The sequence below is a fragment of the Micropterus dolomieu genome, linkage group LG04 (assembly GCF_021292245.1).
Source record: "Micropterus dolomieu isolate WLL.071019.BEF.003 ecotype Adirondacks linkage group LG04, ASM2129224v1, whole genome shotgun sequence".
NCBI lineage: Eukaryota > Metazoa > Chordata > Actinopteri > Centrarchiformes > Centrarchidae > Micropterus > Micropterus dolomieu.
This window is the reverse complement of record NC_060153.1, coordinates 17,567,459-17,575,162: the sequence shown is the minus strand read 5'-3', so window position 1 is coordinate 17,575,162 and position 7,704 is coordinate 17,567,459. Positions and strand designations below refer to the sequence as shown.

At 42.9% G+C, this 7,704-nt stretch overlaps 1 protein-coding gene across 2 annotated transcripts in view; it reads left to right on the top strand.

Annotated features, from left to right (window-relative positions):
* Positions 1–936: 936 nt before the first annotated feature.
* Positions 937–7,704, top strand: part of LOC123969191 — a 27,118-nt gene continuing 20,350 nt past the window's right edge. Inside the window, exon 1 of one of the 2 annotated variants that reach the window (XR_006824667.1) lies at positions 937–1,034. The gene's annotated coding sequence lies outside the window, so the exon portion shown is untranslated. Of the gene's footprint in view, positions 1,035–1,712; positions 1,838–7,704 lie in introns of those variants that run through there. The other variant, XR_006824666.1, reaches the window with a different exon arrangement.

The window sequence follows — 7,704 nt, the reverse complement described above, 5'->3', positions numbered from 1 at the left end:
AACCGAGCAACGCCTACTCTTATGTCTAATGTTTATCACATTGAGTTTTTTCCACTTTCTACTATCCTGTTTTAAACCCTCAGATTCATCTTGCAAGCCACTTGGTTGGGAACCACTGTTCTACAGTATTTATCTGGAATATGTATTTCAATCAGTTTGGTTTGACGGTTGCTTAAATACCAAAACTCAAAAGTTCTGATAACAGCTGCCATTTCACTTTCATGATAAAGGACATAACAATGTCCTGTATGAGGCAAGCTCACCGAATACAGAGGCAGACCATGGATGAGGAGAATTCATTCATTCATTAATAGTAGTTGAAGGAAGATCACTGGATTTATTCCTATACTTATCACAGGAAGTCAGGGTATCACAGAGACAATATCCCAGTTCTAATCTCCACACTCACGGAGTAACAGACTTTAAGGCACATTCTCGGTAGGTCCACAAGGATTTAGGACTGTCCTTCAGCCTGAAGGAATAACCCACTGTTCATATCTTTGGGAAGTTAAACACAGGGTTACCAGGGGAAGAAAAAATAAGTTTACATGTAATTGTATGAGGTTGTGTTGATAAATTGATTATTTGAAAATCACCTCTCTTCCTCACTGTAAGGTCGAGCCTGGAATACGTTCAAATCAGGCAGTCGGTCCCTTTAGTGCCTTGACTGTGAAGAAAGTAAAAAACGTCAAATAAAATGTTCCCAAACCCACAACTCTAGGTAAAGTCACAAAGTGCTGTCCCATTATACCATTTCAGGCCCTTGCAGCCTCTTGCACTCAAGCACTTACCAGGTTATGTCAACTCATCAAGTCTGTAAAGGTTCAGGATTTAGGCATTAGGGAGGAGATTGGAATTGGGCCAATAATTTTCACAAAGGGAAATGACTCAGCAGCCCACATCATTGATGCTATGTTGCAGTCAGATGTAAGTGGTGGAACAGTGCGCATGGGATAACAAACAGTTCGGGAGATACCGTATGTGTACTGCAAATTAGACAACATTTGACATCCATCACACAGAAAAGGCAAGAGGTAAGAGGAAAAGCTGCTTTTGTAATTAGCAAGCAGAGGTTAGCGCAGCAGATAAAACTTTAATGATAAAAGTAGATTTGATGATGATGCGATTATGTTTATTATGATGTAAAAGGGGTATTATGAGAAAAAAACACAAACTGACTTTACAGTGACAGTGTGACTGACAGCAACCTGCAGTCTTGATCAGCATAAAATCAGAGTGTCATAGTGCAAAAACTTGAGGACTCAAAGGCAGACTCGGAACAGTTCGAAGGGGTAACAAAGGGGTTTTATTGAAAGGTGCAACAGAGGACTGGGTGGTTGGCTCCAACAGGGCAGAATGGAGAACACAGAGGAGGGGAGTTAGTCCAGGCAAGATAGGGGCAGAGCGGAGTGTGGCATTCAGCAGGTTTCCCTGAGGTAGTGTGATCCTGGGCACAGAGAAAAATAGGTTAGTTCAGGGAGAGACAGAAATTACAGGGAATCTTACAGGAGACGATAGTTGGCCTTGACACATGTACCACATGTGGTTAACTGACGATCTGGCAAAGAATGTGAGGAGGACTGGGGTTGAAATACTGCAGGAGCTTGATTAGTGGAATGAGAGCCAGGTGCGCTGCTGGAGCCAGACAGGGAGGACAGACAGAAAACACAGGGAAGGGGGGAACAAAAGAACACAAGGTAGTGGGGAGATTCTGTAGCACCACAACAGAGAGAGGAGAGAATAAAGATTAGGAAGAAGAAAATACTTTATATTACAAGAAAACAGAAAATAATCACAACCATAGAACAAGTGAAACTTCCACCAGCTGGTAACAACTGTAAGTGAAACTGACATTTTTTAATGTGTTGTTAAGCTTCAGGCACCAGGGCTAAAATCCTGATACGATTTCCTCATAACATTTGTTGGCAAACCTTTATCAAGCCCTGAAGCCTTGTGGGAGAACTTTCCTAAATTTATTAAAATGACATTTCTGACGAGTTTGTTTTGGCCCAAATGGCCATGGAAATACTCCCCTGACACTAGAGTAATACAGTCCACTTGTCCTAAATTGACTGCCTCAGAGTGGCACTCTTTCCAGCTTTATGTGAGTGTAATTTTAAAGTTGTATTTGGTCCAATTTTCTCTAAAGGGCTGCCAACAAAAGGCGTTTCATCAACAGAAGCCACTGGAAGTTGTCTCTGAAAAAAAAGCAGTATTCGTAGGAAGTAGGAACCTAGGTGGAGAAACAGGAAACTTGGGGATGTGACATTTAGGTCACCTTTATTAGTTTCTCTCCTCTCAAATGTAAACACGATTGTTCCTCATTGAGGTGTAGATAACAGAGGATGATAGCAGCTGTACTCCACAGAAATATGAAAGGGAAAAGGTTAAGGAAATACGCACATGCAAAAGAAACAGTGAGACTCTCCCAGGGAAAGGAGCATCAAGCTTTCCGTTAAGTGTTATGATTCTTCAATGTTTTTTTTTTGTCCGCAGAAACAAGCTGTGAACACTGACATTCTTATCACCCTTTAAGTAGACCACATGATGAATGTCACTCCATACACTGTACTGTATGTTCTTGCTCTGTTTTTGGTCTCCGCTAATTCCTGAGAACAATATCTGGCTGTTCAGCTGCTATAATGCTTCACTATATTCACCATCTAGTTGCAAATTGTTTGTCATGTTTAGTGCTTTTTCACTGAAAACAGCTGCAAAATGACACTATGGTAAAATTCAACCAAAACGACAAAAAAAGTTGCGAGCTCTAAAATCAAAACAATTACTGAAAAGATGCTATAAAGCTCCTTAATGCTGAGGGGAGCTACAAAGTCAGACGATAATTGTCTGTGGCCTCATCATTACAAGATACCCCTTTTAAATGACATCCGTTGTTAATATAAAAATATTGACCTTTAAAGATTTGTTTGTCAGGTATGTTTCTGTGTTGCCTCATACTTAAATAACACATGCCCTATTTCTGCTGTTTCCCAAGAGATAGGGGTCAGTGACCTATCACTTAATGATCTTTTCTGTCTGTGTTTCCCCCTGTATTCCTTTTTAATATTTCTCTGTCTGAGGTGATGTGCTTTACTTTCTGGCCTTTACTAAGACAGCCCTGCAGCCATTCTTTGTATTGCCTTGGTAATTTAAGGTGACTGATCTGACCAGCCAGCCTTTTGCAATCTCTCCTCTTAAACTTCTATTGATTTTGACTATCACCAAGATTGCCTGCTGCTACAGCTGTCAGATTATAAAAAAAAAAGTCAATGGGAGGCATAACCACTAGATTTATTTTCAGACATGATTTGATTTGAGTGTCAATCTAGAGAGTGCACATTACTCTGGCATTTGTCAAGTTATAAAAATATTTCCCTTACAAAGTAAGATGTTAGCCTCAGTCAGTCGTGTAACAAAAACGACTGGAGAGTCCATGCCTCTTTTTCCACACTGAGTCTCTTAGAACAATGGTAACTGTCAATTTTAAATATAGCATGGTAGTGACAAATGTGTGTGAGTGTGTGTGTGTGTTGGATGGAGGGGTTGCTTGTATGTGTCCTTCAGCCCCACATCCCTCCAACCACCCATTCTCAGGTGGAAATCCCTTTCATCTCCAACAAGGACACCACTTAACACTTTAAATCTGCAGGCCTTGTTGTCGCAGGAAAATGTTATTGGTGTTTGTCCTGGTGTTTTTCTGTGTGGCTGACCTATTAGGCAACAATAATGGATAACACTTCCTTAGTGCCTTCCCCTGCCAGGGGGAGGAACCTCAGTCACAGGGTCGTAGAGGTGTGGGAGCACTGATTGAGGCCATTTTCATCAGCAGTCAACAGCTCATTTTATGCACTACCACTAATGGACAGGGCTATCATTTATGAAGGGTAATGCCTTTAAAGGGGACATCAATGGAGGCTAATGATCTGACCACTCTGTTAGAAGCAATCCTTTGGTGGATGATATTTAGACTCATACCTTTTATGAGGTGCTTTCAGTGATGAATGGTGAGCTTATCAAAGGTATACAGATGGCTGAATATTGTCAAGAACTCTATTTCCACTGATTAATTTACAATGTACATGTCAACCCTGGAGGTGAATAAAAAGTTTCCGTTGCGGGTTTTGTGACCAACTTCCCTCTGCTTAACATAGCACGCCTCTGTGTTACCACACAGAATGATTTGTAGATATCAGCTGTCCTGTGAAATACAAATACATCTTCAACCCATGTAGGATGATCATCTTCTTTATCGATTACGTTCAAGGATAAAAATTTTCATAAACAGATTCTTATTGGTTTTACCCACTATCATGAGAGCTTGAGAGTTACATAAAAATATCTAACTAAAGTTACTCAAAATCACAAAGATTGCTGAGATCTACTGATTATTTTATTGATGCTGCTGCTTATTCAGCTTCCAAAAACATAATCTCCTACTAACGTTATTTCCTGCTCTGCCTCTCACATGCTGTCTCCTCTCCTCTCCTGCTCTCCTCTCCTGTCACACAACAACAATAAATACATGAATTGTCATTAACTAGAATAAATTCAGAACATGCATTAGAATTGAATATTTTAAATGCTGGTGCAATAAATTATATTTGTTTCATATACATACTTTAGAAACAGTGTAAAACAGCTACAGGCAATTTCCCCTAATGAAAATGTGAGCAGAAACGTTGTTAACTTCTGACTCCCGGAGCGGCATTCCTGTGTTCCACCACTAGATATTTCCAGCTTTCCCTTTACTATCATTTCTTCCTTTCCTCATGCACTTAATTATTTATCACAAATCACAAGCACATTCATGCAGGTTTGCAAGCACTTCCACCCACACACACTTTACTGTAGACACACCCTCTCATCACTGCCAGATTAAATGTTCTACAGCACCCTGTAAACAAAAGCATAAATCACTTGCGCTTCTTCTCAACTGCCTGACTGAAATTCATGGCTCTCAGCTACAATAAATCATACTGGATGAGGCTAGAAGGCTAATACACACTGTCCATGAATACCATTGGCAGTGAGGTCTAGTCCTATATGTCTAAACATAGTCAATTCAGAGATGGATGGGCCTAAGCGTGAGTTTGTGGAACCCAGACAAACAGAGGGTTAGAGAGATGCAGTGGTTTTCAGAAAGATAACAGCATTCTTGTTTGCAGGACATACATGGACTATAGGTACTTTAATCTGACCTGCTGGAAGGATAATGGTAGCTGGTACAAGGCCTGACATCTAACAGGGAGCCGGTGAAGGAAAGTTAAAATCAGCAAAAAATTGTAACGTGCTATAGTTTTAGATTACATTTACATTTTTTGTTCAACCATTTGAAACCATTACTAGTTTTTGTACTTTTGACAGGCCTGACAACAAAACACTTCAATACTACAATAATCTAGATGAAACAAAGGCATGAATTAGGATCTCTGCACCGGCCATGGAGTCAAGGACTGAATTCTAGCAATGTTCCGCAGTCTTGGTGGTTTCTTTAATGTGCTCATCAAAAGATAGACTAAGATCGAAGGTTACAATATGGGAACACTAGTTCTATAAGCACAGGCGGAGCCCTCTACTGGACTCTATGGGCACTACCTTCTCCAATCATACGCATGCACTTGCCCACTGAAATTTTTATTGTGCACGTAGCTGACCAATTGGACATTGCTACTGATACATGAATAGATAAATAGAAGTGTCCCTACTGCATCAGCATCCGACCGCATCTTCAGAAGATGGTGTAGGAGTGACAGGGCTCGTAGAGGGCTCCGCCTGTGCTTATAACAGTATGTGCTTATAACTAGTGTTACCATATCGTAACCTTCATTCTATCTCACACAGGCTGAATGACTGTCCCTAGCTAAAGTCTACCAAACAAAGCCGGTTGGCCACAGGCCGGCCAAAGCCCTGACCACCATATCACCTTAGTGACAGAATGGTGGGTCACCCCTGAGAAGGTCGCTGCACACACCATTAACATCTGGACTGCCCTGACTTCTCACTGGAACATCAGGCACCGCCAGTGTATGTTCCCCCTCTATACCCAGTAGTCAACAGATCCTCTTTACAGATCCTAGGTCGCACTGTGCGAGCATGATCCAGAGAAGGAGCCAGATTTTTCCAAGAGATAGAAACGTACAAATGGGCACGGTAAGGGCCAAGATGCCATTGTGCAGATCTCTTCGACACACATGTGAGGGTGGGTCTGTTCCTGCCCGTGTACAGGCCTGGGAGATTCCCTCACAAAGCCAGCCAGACAGGCTCTCCTTGGACAGGGTCTTACCAACTGCACTATCACTGTAACAGACGAACAGCTGACCAGTGCGTCGAATGGGGGCTGTGTGCTCTACATAGGACGTTAGAGGAGACACTGGACACAACAGATGCAATCTCACCTCCTTGTACCCTAAGTGGGGTAGGGGGGTAGAAGGCATCCAGATTTATTGTCCTGGACCTGACCACGAGGGTTTTGTCTCAATCCGGCTGCACTGTGGTCACCACGGAACAGCATGCAGCTGGGGTGAACCAACTGGGCACACAGCTCACTCACCTTTGTAGGAGGTGACTTATTTGTCAACACCAATTACCTACTTCCTCATAAAATAAGGTAGCCATTGCAAAACATTCATTCATATTTCCATGAAAATATGAATGAGAATATGTGTGTGCGGGAGTTTTTCTGTGAAGCCAACATTGTGGCCATCACATGTGCAGCAAGCCCAGAGGGACCACCTGATAGACTCCTGACCTGAGGCCCAACAGCAGAATCACTGACAGCACTGTCACAGCTGTCCCCTGCTGCAGCCTGTGAACCACCAGGAGAAGTGTCGCCTGTCCCAACAGATAAGCTTTCAGGATGGTGGTGTTGAGCACAATCCCCAGATACTCCGGGGGATGGGGGGAGCTCTCTTTCCAGTTGATCACAAACCCCCAGTCTGTTGAGGTGCAAAATCAACTGGGCTGTGTGGAGATCACCCTAGGCTTCAATCTCTCTATGACCATGAGGTCGTTTAAGTAGAAAAGAACCCTCATACCCTGCTCGCGTACAATTGCAGTGCAGTGTCCATGCATCTGCTGAGCTTGTGGGGGGCTAGCGAGTAGTTGATGGGGAGCCTATTGTATTCGTTGGCTACTCCCTGAGAGGCAAAGCGTAGAAACTCCCTGTTACTGTTATCCAACGAAGGTTAAAATCAAGGGCAACTGGACTTGGTTGAAGATACTGGAAGACGTTTCGTCCCTCATCCAAAGGACTTCTTCAGTTCTGACTGACTGGCAGGGAAACTCAGCTATTTAACCTCAGTGGGGTCGTTATCCCGGGTCATCGATACCGCCATCCATCTTCTCTGTCTAGAAAGAGAAGATGGATGGTTTGAAAGAGGTGTCAAGGAAGCCATCTACACCAGGGTTGAGAAGCCGTCATTGAACAGGGGAGGGGGTCTACGCCACCACTTATCCCCCACTTACAATGCTGTCCTTTCATCACTTCCCAGGAAACTCAACAAACGTAACCTATTGACCTCAGGTGAAGATACCAACGATGGTCGTTCAGTCTTGGCCACAGGTAGTCTTAACGACTGTAACGACTGTCGTCACAGCAACAAGGAACACTAACGAACCAGCGGTATCGATGACCCGGGATAACGACCCCACTGAGGTTAAATAGCTGAGTTTCCCTGCCAGTCAGTCAGAACTGAAGAAGTCCTT